This window comes from Loxodonta africana, chromosome 13 (assembly GCF_030014295.1).
Source record: "Loxodonta africana isolate mLoxAfr1 chromosome 13, mLoxAfr1.hap2, whole genome shotgun sequence".
NCBI classification, from domain to species: domain Eukaryota; kingdom Metazoa; phylum Chordata; class Mammalia; order Proboscidea; family Elephantidae; genus Loxodonta; species Loxodonta africana.
In genome coordinates this window covers 3518508-3538930 of record NC_087354.1, presented here as the reverse complement: position 1 = coordinate 3538930, position 20423 = coordinate 3518508, and the positions used below count along the sequence as shown (strand labels likewise).

Genomic DNA, 20423 nt, shown 5'->3' with positions numbered 1-20423 from the left:
AGGTTGTATCATCTGCATATAGCAGGTTGTTAATGGGTCTTCCTCCAATACTAATGCCAACTTCTCCTTCATATAGTCCAGCTTCTCAGATTATTTGCTCAACATACAGATTGAATAAGTATGGTGAAATGATATAAACATGATGCACACCTTTCCTGATATTAAACCATGCAGTATCCCCTTGTTCTGATCAAACTACTGCCTCTTGTTATACGTACAGGTTCTGCATGAGCCCAATTAAGTATTCTGGAATTCCCATTCTCTGCAGTGTTATCCATAATTTGTTATGATTCACACAGTCTAATGCCTTTGCATGGCCTATAAAACACAGGTAAACATCTTTCTGGTAGTCTTTGCTGTCAGCCAGGATCCACCTGACATCAGCAGTGATATCCTTGGTTCCACGTCCTTTTCTGAATCCAGCTTGAATTTCTGGCTGCTCCATGTCGATGTACTGTTGCAACTGCTTTTGAATGATCTTCAGCAACATTGTACTTGTGTGTGATATTAATGATATTGTTAAATAATTTCAACATTCTGTTGGGTCACCTTTCTTTGGAATGGGCACAAATACTGATCTCTTGTAGATGGTTGGTCAGGTAGCTGTCTTCCTAATTCCTTGGCAAAGACAAGTGAGCACCTCCAGTGCCACATCCGTTTGTTAAAATATCTCAATTGCTATTTCGTCAATTCTTGGAGCCTTCTTTTTCACCAATCCCTTCAGTGCAGCTTGAACTTCCTCCTTCAATACCATTGATTCTTGATCATACAATACTTCCTGAAATAACTGAATGTCGACCACTTCTTTTTGGTATGGTGACTTTGTGTATTCCTTCCATTTTCTTTAGATGAACTTGGATATGAGCAATTGATGGTCTGTTCCAGAGTTGGCCTCTGCTCTTGTTCTAACTGATGATACTCAACTTTTCCATCATCTCTTTCCATAGATGTAGTTGATTTTACTTCTGTATTTTCCATCCAGAGAGGTCCATATGTGTAGCCACCATTTATGTTGTTGAAAAAAGGTATTTGCAATGAAGAAGTTGTTGGTCTTACAAAATTCTATCATGTGATTTCCTGTGTCATTTCTATCAGCAAGGCCATATCTTCCACATACAGATCATTCTTTGTTTCCAACTTTCACATTCCAGTCACCAGTAATTACCAGTGTATCTTGATTACATGTTTCATCTAATTCAGACTGCCAAATTTGGTAAAAATCTTCAGTTTTCTCATCTTTGGCATTAGTGATTGGTGCATAAATTTCAATAATAGCAGTATTAACGGGCCTTCTTTGTAGACATATGGATTTTTAATGGCATTGTACTTCAAGATAGATCTTGAAATGTTCTCTTTAATGATGAATGCGACGCCATTCCTCTTCAATTTGTCATTCCTGGTGTAATGGATGGAATTGTGTCTTCTCAAAATATGTGTCAACTTGGTTAGGCCATGTGTGGTTGTCCTCCATTTTGTGGTTTTCTTATGTGTTATAAATCGTAATCTCTACCTGTGGTTAAAGAGAATTAGGGTGGGATATAAGACCCTTGCTCAGGCCACATTCCTGATCCAATTAAAGGGATTTTCCCTGGGATGTGGCCTGCACCACCTTTTATCTCTCAAGAGATAAAAAGGGAAGCCAGCAGAGATTTGGGGACCTCATACTACCAAGAAAACAGTGCCGGGAGCAGAGTGTGTTTTTTGGACCTGAGGTTCCCTTGCTGATATGCTCCCAGACAAGTGGAAGACTGATGCATCACAAGGACCTTCCTCCAGAGCCGACAGAGAGAGAAGCCTTCCCCTGGAGTTGATACCCTGAATTCAGACTTCTAGCCTACTGGACTGTGAGAAAATAAATTGCTCTTTGTTAAAGCCATCTGGTTGTGGTATTTCTGTTATAGCAGCACTAGATGACTAAGACATCTGGCATAGTAGACCATATGATTGTCCAATTCAAAGTGGCCAATACCAGTCCATTTCAGTTCCTTAATGTGTAGGATATTGACCTTCTTGTATTTCATTTTCGATGACTTCCAATTTTCCTAGATTCATACTTCATACATTCTCTGTTTCAGTTATTAATGAATGTTTGCGGCTGTTTCTTCTGTTTGATTTGTACCACATTGGCAAATGAAAGTTCCAAAAGCTTTATTCTATCCATATCGTTAATGTCGACTTGACTTTGAGGAGGCAGCTCTTCTTTAGTCATGTTTCGAGTGCCTTCCAACCTGTGGGGCTCATCTTCCTGCCAGTATCAGACAATGAATGTTCTGTTACTGACCAACTCTTTTAGAGGTAGGCCATCAGGTCCTTTTTCCTAGTCTGAATTAGTCTGGAAGCTCCACTGAAACCTATCCACCATGGGTGACACTGCTGGTATTTGAAATAACAGTGGTAAAGCCCCTAGCATCACAGCAACATGCAAACCCCCACGCTATGGCCAACTGACAGACATGTGTTGGCCAAGGATGAAGTAAAATTTCTGCTGAAATGCTATCCAGGTCTTCTGTTACCCTCAGCATAGACATGGTTCCTTCACCTAATTAAATATTATTGTTCTGTATCTAGAAGACTTCTGCTGACTATCAAGTCAGGTCATCATTACTTTCTCTGCTTTCATAAGGTTGTGGTCAGAGGGAGAAGATGTAGTATGCCCTCCTCTTAGTTTTTAGACATAATTTAGGGTGTTTGGGTCTTTATAGCTCCTCACCTTCATGGTTTTGAGGACAAATCACTAAACACCCACAGGTCTTCCAGTAGAGGCCCAGAAGTGGTATTTCCTGTGGAAGGTTTGACTTCAGAGTCTGGGCTGCACATGCCCTATAGTTAGTTCTGCCATGCTGGCTGCTTAGTGTTCAGGCTGTGGTACAAACATGCCTTGTTGATCTTGTTCCTGTGATAGGGAAGTATAAGAAAAAGCCATGTTTGACATACAATGTGAGTTTAGTGTGCCTATTTTCTTTGGCTATCTTTTATCATGTAATTTTTACTTTTGTAAAACAGCACATGAGCCCAGGGCCTCTTGGCATTGACTGCACATTGAAAACAAATAAATAGATACATAAGCATCTGTTTCCTAGAACATCCTCAGATTTAAAGCAATCATGAAATATGCAGCAAGAGTATTGGTCTGTTCTTAAACTGTCCTTTAGGACCACCCACAGGCAGTTGTGGATGCTCATCTGTGCCAGCACCTCCTGCTTCTGCTGGTGCAGTTGTCCTACCACCCATGCTCCTCCCTGTGCACCCACCCTGGCATCTGCACTGTTGGGTGATCATGCATAGGGAAAGAGAGTGAAGCTTGAACAGGCACTCTGGACTTCTGACAGGAGATCTTACTAGAAGGATTGGGGGAGATGAGGTTGACAATGGTTCCCTGCTCTGGCCCCCAAGGAATGGGGCTATTCCTTGTCCCCATCATTGCCATGGATCACTGGGGATTCGTGGTAGTGTCTTAGGTAAGCAACAGTGGGGGAATCTCAGTGAGTCTTCATCTCATTTGATGACACTGAATTTCAAGACTAAGCTTCCAAATAAATGCTCTTTCATTTTTTCAGAAAAAAAAAATTATTGATTTCTTATGTTCAGATAGTTTGCCAAACATTTCCCAGTTCTGCCCTGAAGGGCTGAGAGCTCTCCAGGTAGAGTGGCTCAGAGCAGAGGCTGAGACAGGCCACTGCCCCAGTGGATGACTAGCCTGGCTCTAAGCACCCAGATGGGGACAGTCCAAGGTGGAATTGAGAGGAAAGGCCTCTTAGGAAGCGGTGTGTTTTCGGATCCTTTCTCATGAGTCATCTACTTCAGGATTTTTAGTAACAGGTAGCACATGTGCATTACAAGGTGTTGCTAGAGACTAAATATTCAGTGCAGTCAAGAAGGGATCTTTTTCCTTCCTAGCAAGTCCGGCGTGATCACACATTGTACAGGTACTGAACTATGAAAGAGTTTGAGGTTTTCACAAGAAGAAAAGGAAAATGAATAAAAATGAAATATTTTAATCAAAATGTAATCATTTACTACTTTAAAGATAGGTAAATGTTGCCTGTAGCCCTGGTAGTGCAGTGGTTAAGAGCTCGGCTGCTAACCAAAAGGCCGGCAATTCGAACCCACCAGCCACTCCTTGGAAACCCAATGGGGCAGTTCTACTCTGTCCTGTACAGTCGCTATGAGTTGAATTTAACCCAACGGCAATGGATTTTTGTTTGTTTAAACATTGCCTAAAAGCACTGTAAGTTTATAGTGTATACTGTATTTGCACTTAAATTGTTAGGTACCATCTTGTTGGCTCTGACCTTATGAATAACAGAACAAAATGTTGCCTGGTCCTGCACCATCTACATGATTGTTGAGATGTTTGAGTACATTGCTTTGGCTACCGAGTCAATCCATTTCATTGAAGATTTTCCTCGTTTTCACTGACTCTCTACTTTCCCAACCATGATGTCCTTTTCTTGCAACTGGTCTTTTCTGATGACATGTCGAAAGGAAGCAAGCCAAAGTCTTGCTTCTGAGGAGCATTCTGCTTGTTATTTCTTCTAAAGCTGGTATATTGTGCTCACAGCAAATTTACTGTGAAGTGGATGGATTTCTTTAATATTTGATGCTCTGTTTGATTTTTTTTTTCTTTGCTTTTAAGATAAAATTCATTCCTCAGAAAAAATAATGTCCCCCATTGCTCAGACACACTGTGATCTTTCCTGGTGGCTTGGATAGTGCACACCCTCACCCTCAATCCAGGCCTCACCTCCTCCCACCCAAACTCACATTTCCTCCTGTATCCCATTTTATGGTTCATGATACTGTGATACTTCCAGGGCCCACAGTGTCCTCACGCCCTGTGGGGTCTTCCTGGGTGTTACTCTGCCCTTATCCCACCATCCCATCCATAGCCACCAGGCATGCTCTTATTCAGAGTGGATAGTCTGCAGTGCTTAGGCCACAGAGAGCGGTAGCCACACTTCCCTCATGTAGCGCCATGTCTCCCTCCCACAGTGTGTCTTGAAATCTGTTAGCACCTTCAGTCCTCTTTGGCTCTTTCACACACCCTGCACCATCCCCTGCCTCTCCCCCAAACCCACCAGTGAGCCACGAATGACTCATTGAGTGAACACCTGTGAGCTGGCTCACTCTCCATTCCTAAACTCCAATTCCACCGCTTCCAAGAAACTTCTCTTCTCTCCCAAAGAATGCAAAGCTTTTGATATAAAATCTGTGACTTTTGTAAAACATATGAATTGGGAGTTAGCAGTTACTCATACAACTCTTTTCACAGCTAAGAGGGAAGCTGGAGAGTGTTTCCGTGACAGCTGCTGATAAATTGTGCTCAAGTACACCTTTATTGCTCATTTAACCACCAAGTCATGAATAGCTGCTAAATCCAAAAGTCACCCTAATGTTCAGGGGCTATTTGTGGCAATGGTAGTTTCATATTTCAAAATGTAAGACCTTGTTTATGTAGTCCAGTATTGGAGCAAAGAGTTACACTAGGCAGCAAGCGCTACCATCCCATGGGTATATTTGCTACATGTAATTCTTCTTTCACGATTGCTTATTGCTTTTTTTTTTTTTTTCCATACCAATGTGTTCTCTTGTGCTGTTCCTCAAAGAAATGACTCAGTTTTGCTTTCTACCTTGCTCTCCAAAATAAAGAACCACACAGTTCGCAAGGAGGTCATTTCAGAGCCCCAACTGGCACTGGTAAATGCATTTTTCTTTTAAAATATTTGGTTAATTAGGACTTTATTTAAAACTATTGTCATACAAAAAGTATTCTCCCATTCCAGAGGCTTTCAGAGTTTTCATTCATTCAGTGAGCTTGCTGCTCCTTTGAGGTTTCCTTGGGCTGAGTGCAGGACAGTGGGGTAATGACGCATGGAAGGATATGGCCATGCCACTGACCCCACCATGCCTGGGATGGAGGTCCAGGCACCAGTGACAAGTTCACCTGGAACTTCAGTGATACTTGAGGGAGGAGAAAAGGGGCATCTGAGCTGATTCTTGAAAAATATGAGGACTCCACCAAGGGAAGAAGAGAGTGAATGGGTTCCCAATTCTCACTCCCCTGCAGACACTCTCTGAAAGTCTTGGAAGTGCCCTTTCCTCTCCCTCTGCTGTTGTTTCCACCCTAAAGAGCTACACTGCCAGCTGCATGGGGCCATCCACATCCATTTAAGAAAACACAGGGGTGGGGTGAAGTGTAAGTAGTGATCAGAACTGCTTGATTTAGATGCACTATAGAAAAACGTGTGTACTTCAGTCATCTCAGAGAAAGAGAACCAATTATGGTTTGGTGTAAGAGAACATTTTTTTGTTGTTGTTTGTTTGCTTTTTATTGTGCTTTAAGTGAAAGTTTACTATTCAAGTCACTTTCTCATACAAAAACTTGTACACACATTGTTACGTGACCCTAGCTGCTCTCCCTACAACGTGACATCACACTCCTTCTCTTCACCCTGTATTTCCCATGTCCATTCAACCAGCTCCTGGCGTAAGAGAACATTTATGGTAGGGGAGGAGGAGAAGAAAAGGTATTAAGAGTGACTGTTTAATGTAGAAAATGGAATAAATGAAAAATCACTTGTTCAGTGTGTGAGCAAGAGAATGTTTAATCTTTGAACTATGAAATTGTCATGTTTAGCAATTGTTGCTATGTTGTAGATCATTGTCTCAGCCACTGTGTCAATCCATCTCATTGAGGGTCTTCCTCTTTTTCTCTGACCCTCTGCTTTACCAAGCACAATGTTCATCTCCAGGAACTGGTCCTTTCTGATAAAATGTCCCAAGTTCATGAGACAAAGCTTTGTCATCTTCCCTTCTAAGGACCATTCTTACTGTACTTGTTTCAAGACAGATTTGTTCATTCTTCTGCCAGTCCATGGGATATTCAGTATTCTTTTTCAGCACCATAATTGAAAGGCATTAATTCTTCAGTCTTCCTTATTCATTGTTCACCTTTCGCACACACACGAGGTGATTGAAAATACCATGGCGTGGGTCAGGTGCACCTTTGTCCTCAAACTGACATTTTTGCTTTTGAACACTTTGAAGAGGTTTTCTGTAGCAGATTTGCCCAGCATAAATACATTGTTTGATTTCTTGACTGCTATTTTCATCGGGGTTGATTGTGCATCCAAGTACAATGAAATCATTGACAACTTCTGTTTATCATGATGTTGCTTATTGGTCCAGTTGTGAGGGTTTTTTTTTTTTTTATGTCGAGGTATAAGCCGTACTGAAGGCTGTAGTCTCTGATCTTCATCAGTAAGTGCTTCAAGTCCTCTTCACTTTCAGTAAGCAAGGTTGTGTTATATGCATAATGCAGGCTGTTAATGAATCTTCCTCCAATCCTGATGCCAAGTTCTTCATAGTTTAGCTTCTCGTATTAATTGCTCAGGGTACAGGTTGAATAAGTATGGTGAAAGGATACAACCCTGACTCACATATTTCTTGATTTTAAACCATGCAGTATCCCTTTGATCTGTTCGAAAGACTGCCTCTTGGTCTATGTACAGATTCTACATGAGCACAATTAAGTATTCTGGAATTCCCATTCTTTACAATGTTATAATCCACACAGTCAAAAGCCTTCGTGTAGTCAATAAAACGTAGGTAAACATCCTTCTGGTATTCTCTGCTTTTAGCCAGGATCTACTTGACATCAGTAGTGATATCCCTCGTTGCGTGTCCTCTTTGTAAACTAGTTTGAATTTCTGGCAGTTCACTGTTGATGTACTGCTGCAACCGCTTTTGAATGATCTTCAGCAGTGTTTTACTTGTTTGTGATATTAATGATATTGTTAAATGATTTCCACATTCTGCTGGGTCACCTTTCTTTGGAATGGGCGTAAATAAATAGGTCTCCTTCAGATGGTTGGTCAGGTAGCTGTCTTCCCAATTTCTTGGCATAGATGAGTGAGCACTTTCAGTGTTGCATCCATTTGTTGAAACATCTCAGTCAGTATTCCGTCAGTCCCTGGATCCTTGTTTTTTGCCAATGCCGTCAGTGCAGCTTGAACTTCTTCCTTCAATACCATTGGTTCTTGATCATACACTGCCTCCTGAAGCGGGTTAACTGTCGACCAATTCTTTTTTGGTACGATGATTCTTTTGATGCTTCTTGTGTCATTCAATATTTTGCTTATAGAATCTTTCAGAATTGCAACTCAAGGCCTAATTTTTTTCTTCAGTTTTTTCAGCTTTAGAAATGTTAAGTGTGTTCTTCCTTTTGACTTTCTAAATCCAGGTCTTTGTACATTTCATTATAATACTTCTTCTCAAGCCACCCTTTGAAATCTTCCACTCAGCTCTTTTACTTCATCATTTCTTTCATTCACTTTAGCTACTCTATGTTCAAGTGCAAGTTTCAGAGTCTCTTCTGACATCAGTTTTGGCGTTTTCTTTTTTTTTCCTGTCTTTTTAATGACCTTTTGTTTTCTTCTTGTATGATGTCCTTGATATCCCCCAACTCCTTTGGTCCTCCGTCATTAGTATTCAGTGTGTCAAATCTATTCTTGAGATGGTCTCTAAATTCAGGTGGGTTATACTCAAGGTCAAACTTTGGCTTTTGTGGACTTGTATTTAATTTTCTTCAGCTTTCCAGTGAATAGTTCTTCGGTCTTGCAAAATTCTATCGTGCAATCTCTAGCATTGTTTCTATCACCAAGGCCACATTTTCCAACAACTGATCCTTCTTCTTTGTCTCCAACTTTTGCAGTTCAATCACCAGTAATTATCAGTGCACCTTGGTTGCACGTTTGATCAATTTTAGACTGTAGTATTTGGTGAAAATCTTCAATTTCTTCATCTTTCTCATTAGTGGTTGGTGTGTAAATTTGAATAACAGTTTTATTAACTGGTGTCTTCCTTATAGGTGCACTGGGTGTTATCACTGACAGCACTGTACTTCAGGATAAATCTTGAAATGCTCTTTTTGACAATGAATGCAATGATATTCCTCTTCAATTTGTCATTCCTGTCGTAGTAGACCATATGATTGCCTGACTCAGAATGGCCAATACTGGTCCATTTCTGCTCACTAAAGCCTAGGATATGTATCTTCAAGTGTCTTACTTCATTTTTGATAACTTCCAGTTTTCCTAGATCCATACTTTGTACATTCCAGGTTCTGATTATTAGTGGATGTTTGGAGTTGTTTGTTTTCATTTGTTCATGCCATATCAGCAAATGAAGGTCTCAAAAGCTTTACTCCATCTAAGTCATTAAGTTGGACTCTACTTTGAAGAGGCAGCTCTCTCCCAGTCGTTTTTTGAGTGCCTTCCAACATGAGGGGCTCATCTTCCAGCACTGTATCAGACAATGTTCTGCTGCTATTCATAAGGTTTTCACTGCCCAGTTTTTTTTTTTTTTAAATAGATTGCCAGATCCTTCTTCCCAGTCTATCTTAACCTGGAATTTCCACTGAAATCTCTCCACCATGGATGACCATGCTGGTATTTGAAATAACAGTGGCATAGCTTCCAGCATCAAGTAACATGCAAGCCAGCACCGTGTGACAAATTGACAGAAGAATTGTGGCTGTTTGTAAATAAGGCCCTCTTTGTAATAATTAAAGGTAAATGGTTTGGGAATACCATTCCTAATAAATAGCAGGAGTGCCTTCTACCTGTGACTTTATAGCAACTTTTCCTCTGGGTTTGTGAATTACAGGTTTTCTTTTTCCATGCTTTTTTTTTTTTTTTTTTTAAAGTAGAGGCAGGGACTTGTTTCCATGGAGCAAATTGTGAAATGTTTGGCAATCCCTAGACTTAGGTGAGTTTTGGAAAGGAAAATGCCCAAGCTGTCTTTTTCCCTATGTTTTCAGCAATTCCTTTGTCTTTAGCCCTCAGAGAAGGAGCACAGTTCTCCTATCTGTGGGTGCTGAAAGGTGTTAAGGAACTTGATTGGCACAAAGGGTCTCCTTCTGGCCTGAGGGTCCTGTGTTCCACAGTGATCTTGTGGTGGAAACCAGTTTATATCTGCTGTCAAGTGCTCTACCCAGGTCACGTGGCTAGGGGTCTACGGTGACCAGGACTGGAGAGAGAACCATTTGATCATAAAAATTGGGAGGAAGTAGATCCTAAATAAGTTGCAGAAGTACTTGGGTATCTGCATGTATCTAGACTAAAGAGGCAGAAGCGTTGTGGAGCTAGGCTGTGCCTTTAAATGAAAGCAGACCCTACCTATCAGTCTTTCATTAGGAATCTTCCCTCCCTCCCCCCAGTGGAAACTCTGAAAATAATTGAAGTCAGTGAAAAGAACAAGATTTGGAATACATGTCTTTAGGAAAATGTTTCTCCAAAAGCTTGTTAAATATGTAAAGTGTATGTGCAAGGGCACGCATGTATGAGTATGTATGCATATGTGTGTACCATGAGGAATGTGTGAAAGAGTGCATACGTGCATGGGTGTGTGAGGGTGTGTGTGAGGGTGCCTACAGGCAGTGTAGATCAGACTCTAGGTCTGCAACCTTGGTATACTGGGCTTCTTCCATGGGTCTGCCAGCATGGAGTTCTCATCTACTAAGTACTATTGAATTATGTTGTCAGCACCTCTCCCTTGTGGGCCTGATGATCTCCTGCAGAGCAAATTACCAGCATGTTGAGCACAGTTGTCCATTAGGCTGCCACTAGGGGTCTCCAGAATGTATGAGAAGACTGACTTTCGGTAGTCCTAACTGACCTGGGGCTGGACCAAGTCTGGGTTTGGAAGAGTCTCAAAGTAGTGAGCAGCAGTGACAGAGGGATGAGCTGGCACCCTGACAGGTCAGACGGACCTCAGTTTACCTCTCTACATAGTGGTGAGGGGATCTCTGTCCTTTGCCCTGATTGATGCCCCCTCCTGGGTCCCAGCTTTTTGTCCGGCAAATCACACCATTACAAAATACTAGGCTTAGAAAGAACTGTCCAGAGCACTTGGGCCAACCTCAGTTCTTCAGTAGGGAGCAAAGGCGCTGAGAGCTGGAGAAACTGTTCCCTAGGACATCTGGTTGGACTGACCTCCAGTGGTCCTCTAGCACCTCATGAAATAAATTCTCTATGTGGAACCACTTTATGCTGCCTCCCCACGGTGATGGAAGTGGGTGAGTGGGGGTCATTCTTCAGCCTTTTCCAATGAATTAGAGGTCTTAATTCAGGCTACTCAGAGGAGGGCCGAATGAAAGGTGCACTTCTGAGTCCCTGCAGGGGGAGTTCTTTTTTTAGGGAGTTTTTTTTTTTTTTTTTAACATTTTTAGGCTACAAGACTTTGAATTTGATTTGGGGCCTACTTATATGTTAATGCATTATTTTTTCCCCATCTAAATCTATAGCCAATTCGTTACTGTTCTCAGAGGCAGCACAGAAATAAAAGCTATATGTGAAGTGTGCCGCAATGGGGGGGGGGGTAAATTTTTTGATAAATGCTGCCATTGAAAAATTGATTGATGATAAACCTTTTTTTTTTTTTTAGTGAAGACAGCATCACTTTTAATGGATCTTGAGCCTCAGGCATAGTAGAATAAACTTGAAAACATGCAGTTGGCAGCATAGTTCCTATCCTTCATTAGGCTACTGGAGGCCAGTATATAATTGGAATGGGATAGGCTCCTACTTTCTTCATGTATGATGTCCTTGATGTCATCCCACAACTCGTCTGGTCTTGGGTCATTGGTGTTCAGTGTGTCAAATGTATTACTGAAATGGTCTCCAAATTCAAGTGGGATGTACTCGAGGTTGTACTTTGGTTCTCGTGGACTTGTTTTAATTTTCTTCAGCTTTAACTTAACCTTGCTTATGAGCAATTGATGGTCTGTTCTGCAGTCAGTCCCTGGCCTTGTTCTGACTGATGATATTGAGTTTTTCCATCATCTTCTTACACCATACCGAAACTCATTGCTGTCAAGTCAATTCCGGCTCATAGTGCCACATGTAGCCTATTTGATTCCTGTTTACCATTCGGTGAAGTCCATGTGTATAGTCATCATTTATGTTGTTGAAAAAAAGTATTTGCAATGTATAAGTCATTGGTACTTCAGAATTCTATCATGCGGTCTCCAGCATCATTTCCATCACCAAGACCATATTTTCCAACTACTGATCCTTCTTTGTTTTCAACTTTTGCATTCCAGTCACCAGTAGTTATCAATGCATCGTGATTGTGTGTTTGGTCAATTTCAGACTGCAGAAGTTGGTAAAAATCTTCAATTTCCTCATCTTTGGCATTAGTGGTTGGTGCATATGTACCTTGAATAATAGTTGTGTTAACTGGTGTTCCTTGTAGGTAGGTGTATGGATAATTATCCTATCACTGACAGTGTTGTACTTCAGGATAGATCTTGAAATGTTCTTTTGGACAACAAATGCAATGGCATTCCTCTTCAAAGTCGTCATTCCCAGCATAGTAGACCATTCAAAATGGTCAATACCAGTCCATTTCATCTCACTAATGCCTAAGTTATCGATCTTCCGACATTCCATTTCATTTTTGACAACTTCCAATTTTCCTAGATTCATACTTCATACATTCTGTGTTCTGATTATTAGTGGATGCTTCAAGCTGTCTCTTCTCATTTTGAGTCATGCCACGTCACCAAATGAAGGTCCTGAAAGTGTTTTCTTCTACATCATTAAGTTTGCTCTTCCCCAGTCATATTTTGAATGCCTTCCAACATGAGGGGCTCATCTTCCAGCACTGTAGCAGACAATGTTTCACTGCTATTCCTAAGGTTTTCAATGGCCAATTTTTTCAGAATTAAACCACCAGGTCCGTCTTCCTAGTCTGTCTTAGTTTGGAATCTCTGCTGAAACCTCTTCACCGTGGGTGACCCTTCAGGTATTTGAAATACCTGTGGCATCACTTCTAGCATAACAGCAACACACAAGCCACCACAGTATGACAAACTGAGAGATGCTTGTCTTCATGTATGATACCATTAAGGACATCATACATGAAGAAAGCAAAAAGGTTGTTAAAAAGACAGGAAAGAGAATACAAAAAAGGATGTCAGAAGAAGCTGCCAAACTTGCTCTTGAACACAGAGTAGCTAAAGCAAATGGAAGAGATGATGAAATAAAAGAACTGAACAGAATGTTTGGAAGGACAGCTTGAGAAGACAAAGTAAAGTATTATAATGTAATGTGCAAAGACCTGGAGTTAGAAAACCAAAAGGGAGGAGCATACTCAGCATTCTCAAGCTGAAGGAACTGAAGAAAAGATGCAAGCCTTTAGTTTCAATTTTGAAGGATTCTACGGGCAAAATATTGAATGACTAAGGAAGCATCAAAAGAAGATAGAAGGAATACACAGAGTCACTGTACCAAAAAGAAAAGGTTGACATTAACCATTTCAGGAGGTACCATGTAATCAAGAACTGACGGTATTGAAGGAAGAAGTTCAAGCTGCACTGAAGGCACTGGTGAAAAATAAGTTTCCAAGAATTGATGGACTATCAACTGAGATGTTTGAGCGAAAGGAAAAAAACACTTCAAGTGCTCACTCATCTATGCCAAAAAATTTGGGAGATGGCTATCTGGCTAAACATCTGGAAGAGATGCATATTTGTGCCCATTCCAAAGAAAGGTGATCCAACAGAATGTAGGAATTGTTGAACAATATCATTAATATCACAGGCAAGTAAAATTTTGCAGCAGTATGTTGAGGAGGAACTGCCAGAAATTCCAGCCGGGTACCTAATGACAGCAATCAGTCGACTTTAAGACAAGCAGGTTATCCTGGATTGTCTGAGTGGGCCCAGTGTAATCAAAGAATTCTTAAGGTTAGAAGAGAAGTTGTGAGAGGGCACCAGAGAGATGGCAGCAAGACATGGAAAGAGAGATATCATTGTTGACGCCAGATCGATCATGGCTGGCAGAGAATACCAGAAAGATGTTTACCTGTATTTTATTGGCAATGCAAAGGCGTTCAACTGTGTGGATCATAACAAATTATGGATAACATTGTGAAGAATGGAAATTCCAGAACACTTAATTGTGCTTATGTGGAACCTGTACGTAGACCAAGAGACAGTCGTCCAGACAGAACAAGGGAATACTGTGTGGTTTAAAGTCAGGAAAGGTGTGCATCAGGGTTGTATCATTATACCATACTTATTCAACCTATATGCTGAGCAAATAACCCAAGCAGCTGGACTATATGAAGAAGAACACCACGGCATCAGGATTGGAGGAAGACTCATTAACAACCTGAGTTATGCAGATGATACAACCTTGCTTGCTGAAAGTGAAGAGGACTTGAAGCACTTACTGATGAAGATCAAAGACCACAGCCTTTAGTATGGATTACACCTCAACATAAAACAAAAATCTTCACATCTGGACCAGTCAGCAACATCGTGATAAATGGAGAAAATACTGACGTTGTCAAGAATTTCATTTTACTTGGAGCCACAATCAATGCCCAGGGAAGCAGCAGTCAAGCAATCAAACGATGTATTGTGTTGGGCGAATCTGCTGCAAAAGACCTCTTTAAAGTGTTCAAAAGTAAAGATGTCTCCTTGAGGACTAAGATGCGTATGACCCAAGTCATGGGATTTTCCATCACCTCATATAGATGGGAAATGTGGACAGTGAGTAAGGAAGACTGAAGAAGAATTGATGCCTTTGAATTATGGTTTTGGCAAAGAATATTGAACATACCATGGACGGGCAGAAGAACAAACAAATCTGCCCTGGAAGAAGTGCAGCCAGAATGCTCCTTGGAAGGGAGGATGGTGAAACTTCATCTCATGTACTTTTGACATGTTATTAGGAGGGACCAGTCCCTGGAGAAGGCCATCATGCTTGATAGAAAGTCAGAGAAAAATAGAAGGCCCTTAAGGAGATGGATGGACACAGTGGCTGCAACAGTGGGCCCAAGCATAGCAATGATTGTGAGGATGGTGCAGGACTGGTCAGTGTTTCATTCTGTTGTACATAGGCTCTCTGAGTCGAAACCGACTCAAGGGCACCTAACCGCAACAACAACCAGTTGACTTTAAGATAAGCAGATTATCCTGTATTATCTGAGTGGGCCCAGTGTAATCATAGAATCCTTAAAGTTGGAAGAGGAGTCAGAAGAGAGAACCAGAAAGATGGCAGCATGAAAAAGACTTGACCACCATTTTTGGCCTTGAAGATGGAGAAAGGGTCATGAGGCAAGGAATATGGGTGCCTCTAGAATCAGGAAAAATCCAGGAAGGATGTTCTCCCCTAGAGGCCCCAGACAGGAGTACAGCCCTGCCAACATCTTGGTTTTTGCCCAGCGAGGCCCATATGTGACTCCTGGCCTCTGAAACTGTGAGAGAATAAATTTGTGTGGTCCTAAGGCTCTCAGTTTGTGGCTCACAGCAACCACAGAGACTCAGTACACTGGCTAAGTCACCCTGGCCACTCCTGGGAGGCTTGCTAGTCCTGGAGAATTTGCCTTGATGTTTGTTCATGGGGCAGATGGCAGATACAGCCTGTAGAGCATGGCCTGTAGGCGTGCAGAAGGAGCACGGCCACGGGAGTCTGCAGAGGAGGATGTCTTGTGCTCTGTAGCCAGTGCTAGGCTGGGGTGGTGAGAACCACTGCTTTTGCTCTGTTCCCCTTTGCAGGACAGAGCTCCCACGGGACACTTCCGCATGTTGGCACTGCTCTCAGAAGAAAAGCATCCAGACGGGAGTTCCCACAAATTCTGGGCCCAGAAACAACATTTACTGACTTAAAACAGGAGAGTCATTTTAGGAGTCTCTGGTGAACAAAGATAACTTTGTATTTGGTACTAAGCTGATGAGGCCACAGTTTCCGTTGGGGAGCAGCATTTTCCTGAACTCCTGAGCAGACCCTCCACCCTGAACACAGAGAAGTTTCCATCCTCTGCCGTGTGGGTGCAGCTAGTGCTTACCAACCTGGGCCAAGTGTTAGTGTGCCGAGTCAATAATGGGGGAACCGTGTGCTCTGTCAGTCAAATCAGGGTTCAGGCATGAGTACTGGGGAGATCCCAGGTTGTAGGCAGCAGTGACATTTGTGCCCACAGTGCCAAGCTAGTAGAGTTTGGGCCAGGTGAGCCATCAAAGCAGCACCATCAGAGTGTTTTATATACCACTGGAATAAAACTGTTCCATGTCAGACTTCACAATTTTACCAAACCGAGCAAACTGAGGCCTGATAGATGGGCCTGAGTGTTAGCTGCCTAGTGGTTGGTTGAACAGAGTCAACGTTCGCAAGCTTCAAGATTTCATACTCCCCAGGGTAATCACACTGGCAACCCATTCATAGCCTAAAAGTGATGCAACCACCCCTTCCCATGGCCTACCATGCAGTTTTAAAATATAGTTTTAAAAATATAGTTCTTTTTACAGTTTTAAAAATGTAGTTCCTGATGGTGTAATCCCATAAACTCCATTGCCATTAAATTGATTGGGACTCATAGCGATGTTTTAGTACTAGTTATAAAACTGAAAAATAATAATTAAGATAAGAAATAGGTCAGTAAAATGTTGGAACCAGCAGAGGAGGGATTTAAAGCTGTTTGCTGACCAGGCGGCTAGTGGTTCGAATCCACCACCGGCTCCTTGGGGGCCCTGTGGGGTGGTTCTGTTCTGTTCTATGGGATCGTTACTCAATGGCTACAGGTTTGGTTTCTTGGTTATTATAAATATACTGAAAGAGTTAAAATATTATTACAATAAATGACAGGTAATCTTAGTAGAGAAAAGGAAACAATAGAAAGCATTAACAATAAGGTATTCAGGAAAGGGCAAAATATTTAGGAATTAAACAACACATTGCCAAATAAGCCATGGGTAAAAGAAGATATCAAAATAGAATTTAGAAAATAGTCTGAATTGAATGACAGTAAAAATAAAACATAGCAAACTTAGTAAGATGCAAATAAAAACAGTGTCTAGAGGGAAATTCATGGTTTAAAATATATGAAAAGTTTAAAAATCAATATCAAAGTTTCCACCGAAAGAATCTACAAAAGATGAACAAAGTTTTAAACCCAAAGAAAGTAAAAGTATGGAAATATAAAAGGCAGAAAGCAATGGAATAAAAAATAGACAAGCGAAAGAGAAAATCAACAGCACTAAAGATTGTTCTTAGAAATTAATAATATTGGCAAATCCCTAGGCAACACTGATAGACACACACACAGAGAGAAAGGAAACAAATCAGCAATATAAAAATGGAAAGAGAGGATATCATGACAGTTCCTATAAACATTAAAGTGATAAGGGAATGTAAAAAAAAAGAAAAAAATAGGTCAGTAAAATAGTTTATTTTGTTATAAAATAAAGATATGAGCACTGGTGTTTGAAATAAAGCAGGTTTAATTAGGATGAGTGAGGAACCTCGGTGATTGTTCTAGAGTGGACTGCTAACCAAATCCTTCCAAGCTACACGAGGCTTAATACGCTTCAGAGGGGCGCGTGCATCACCAATTTTCCTCATTCTGCCGTGATGATGTCAATTACCGCATTAGAATGCAGGTTCCCCTGCGGTAGGCATTGTTTCTGTTCACTGCTATTTCCCCAGCGCTGAGAACAGGGCCTGGCAACGGTAGATATTCCCCCAGTGTTTCCCCCAGTAAGTATGTGTTAAAAGAAGTCAGCCTTTTAGCTACAAATGGTACCTATTACTAAGCGAAAGGAATCCCTGGATGATGAAAATGGTTCATACACTTGGTTGCTAACCGAAAGATTGGAGGTTCTTCAGAGGTGCCTTCAAAGAAAGGCTTGGCAATCCACTTCCGAAAAATCAGCCATTGAGAACCCTATGGAGTGCAGTTCTACTGTGACGCACGTGGGGTCACCATGAGTCGGAATTGACTCAATGGGTTTTTAATGAGAGGAAAGTGAGCTGACTGGTGACTTTGAGTGCCAAGCACATGTTGCCGTCAGCACCTCCAGGACGCTTTATGTGGAGTTTCCGTTCTGTCCAGGGCAGGCCTGTGATTGCCAGAAGAAAGGCTCATGTACCTCATTCTTGATGCAGCTCAAGTCAGTGGAAGGAGGGAAGCCAGGTAGTGCTATCTGCTTGTAAGGAGGCAAAACCCACCTGATGTGGGGGTGTCCTGAATACAGGTGGGAGGGATGGGGTACACCCAGGCCAGTGTGGGAAATCTCTGTGAAGGAAGGAAACGGTGAGTTCTTGTCCGAGGATAGGCCAAGGCTGGGGATTGGGGGAGGTTACGCTTGCTAGTACAGCATATCTGAAAGCCTTGATGAAGGGCCGGGGGAGCCTTGTTGACTAAAGGAAAACTCAGTAATGCTGATCCCGTCTGCCTTTAAAATCTGAAGATTGTATTCCTCTTGGATTTATTTATTTATTATTTATTTTGCATTCATTTCGCCTTTTTAAATATATTACATTAAAAACACTCACCTTTCCCTGGTCCCCACCCTGGCTTGCTGTCAGAATGACAAGGTCCTTCACAGCATTGCCTCATTAACTGGACTGTGGAATCAAAGGTGTCCATTAGTAGTTCTTATTAATGAAGAATTGTTGCCAACATTGTAGTTTCCTGGCCTTCTTTTTTCCTCTGCACATCAGGAAGAGAGAGATTATGTCCCAGAACTTTTAATTAATTTATAAATGGACACATCGGATTAGATGCACTCACAGTGATGTTCATGAGCCATGTGTGCTTTGGGATTGTAGAATTTTATTTGTCTATTGAACGTACTAATGTTGTTTAATTTAGGTTTTTTTTTTTTCATGAAGAATTTTGCTAACTGCTATTTTGGTTCACTCAGAGCGGCAGGCGGTCTGAGAACACCGTTCCGCCGTTGGTTTGTTTACAGGACTATGGGGCAGTGGAGTTTCTTGCAGATCCCAGTGGCTACAGTGCTGCAGAGCGAGAGGTCAGGTCTTCATTGTGGTGCTTCACTTGACTTGCTCCTGTGAGATCGGTCTGCTGCGGTTCTAGAAGAGAAGGGGAAGGGGCACTGGTCAGACTGCCCAGGACGCTCAATAGAGAGTTTGTTTTTTGTTCAGTTTGACCCTGATCCAGTTCACTTTGGCCATGGGGCCTTGGAGCTGTTTCACCAGATTGGAATCTGGCACTTTGCAGGAAGGAAAAAAAAAAAGGAGCCCTTTCTTTACTCCTGTTGATTTGAATCTTCTCATTGTTATGCGCTGCCTCTGATGCCTCCCAGCCGTTTTCTAGGGCATCCACAGGTAGGCTGCAGGAGGCACTGTGCCTCGCCCTTCAACTCAGGTTGGGGGTTAGTTGTCTTCACATACCAGTTACCACAAAGCAAGGGGCCCTGAACTGCCCATGGCCCTGGAGATGCCAGGCCCCAGGTCTCCCACCTCCCCTGTGGAGAGGCCACTGCAGAGGAGGAGGGAGCTGCCCAGGCCACTGTCCAGAGCTATGAGGGCGCCTGCTTCCCCTGTGACCTGGGGAATGGGCTTTGGAGGAGGGAGCTCTTGTTTTGAAGTTTAGGCTCTTTGAGTGCCAAGCACATGTTGCCGTCAGCACCTTGAGGATGCTTTATGTGGAGTTTCCGTTCTGTCCAGGGCAGGCCTGTGACTGCCAGAAGAAAGGCTCATATGTGTGAAAGAGAGAAGAGGGTAAAGGGCAGGGCCAGCTGAAGAAGTTGCATTCCAGACTTGTGAGCCAACAAACTCTACATAGGTGATATTTTTAGAAATATAAACTAAGTATGTCATAGCTAAAGAAGTCTTACATTTAAGTCTCTTCTTACAAACCTACTTACTGTAGGAGAAAGGTCTTTCTGTGCAGCACTTTTCAGTTACCCCCTGTGAGAGGTCCTGGGTGGTACAGTCAACACACTCAACTGCTAAACCAAAGGTTGGAGATTTGAGTCCACCCAGAGGCACCTTAAGAGAAAGGCCTGGTGATCTACTCGTAAAAAATCAGCCATAAAGGCTCTATGGGGCAGTTCTACTCTGACACACACGGGGGCACCATGAGTCAGAGGCTTTTTTTAAACTTCCGTGGAAGACATGATGTGGATGGGTGAACCAGGGTGACTTGGAGATGAGGCATATGTCTGTGTTAACAGGGCATGAGCAAGTGTGACTGCCCTGCAGCTCTCTGTTGGCCCTCTCAGGACAGTACTTCTGAAGGATTCAGGGCCAGCCCTGGCAGGAGTAGGAGGAAAGGATTCTATAGCCATCCCCCTGGAAAGGACCTGGTGACACCTGAGTCTGCCCCTCTGAGGCTCACAGGGTTGTCCCATCCCTACAAGAAGAATGTCCATAGTTTAAAACAATAGACACACTAACAACATAGGAAAATGAAGCAGAAAGTAAAAGGGCCTGCTTTCTGGGAGCACAGAGCTGCAGGCAAGCGGAGAGACATCACAGAGGGCCTGTGGGGAACTTCCTTCCCCTCCGAGGGCCACAAGTGGCAAAAACCACTGGAGAATCACATCTACAGAGACTTGTCATTAGTGAATGCGGTTCTGACACTTCCAGTGTAGTAACTTTCCAAAGCTG

At 42.3% G+C, this 20423-nt stretch overlaps 1 protein-coding gene across 3 annotated transcripts in view; it reads left to right on the top strand.

Moving 5' to 3' along the window:
• Window positions 1-20423, top strand: part of ATP10A (ATPase phospholipid transporting 10A (putative)) — a 232974-nt gene that overhangs the window by 51228 nt on the left and 161323 nt on the right. The window lies entirely within an intron of this gene.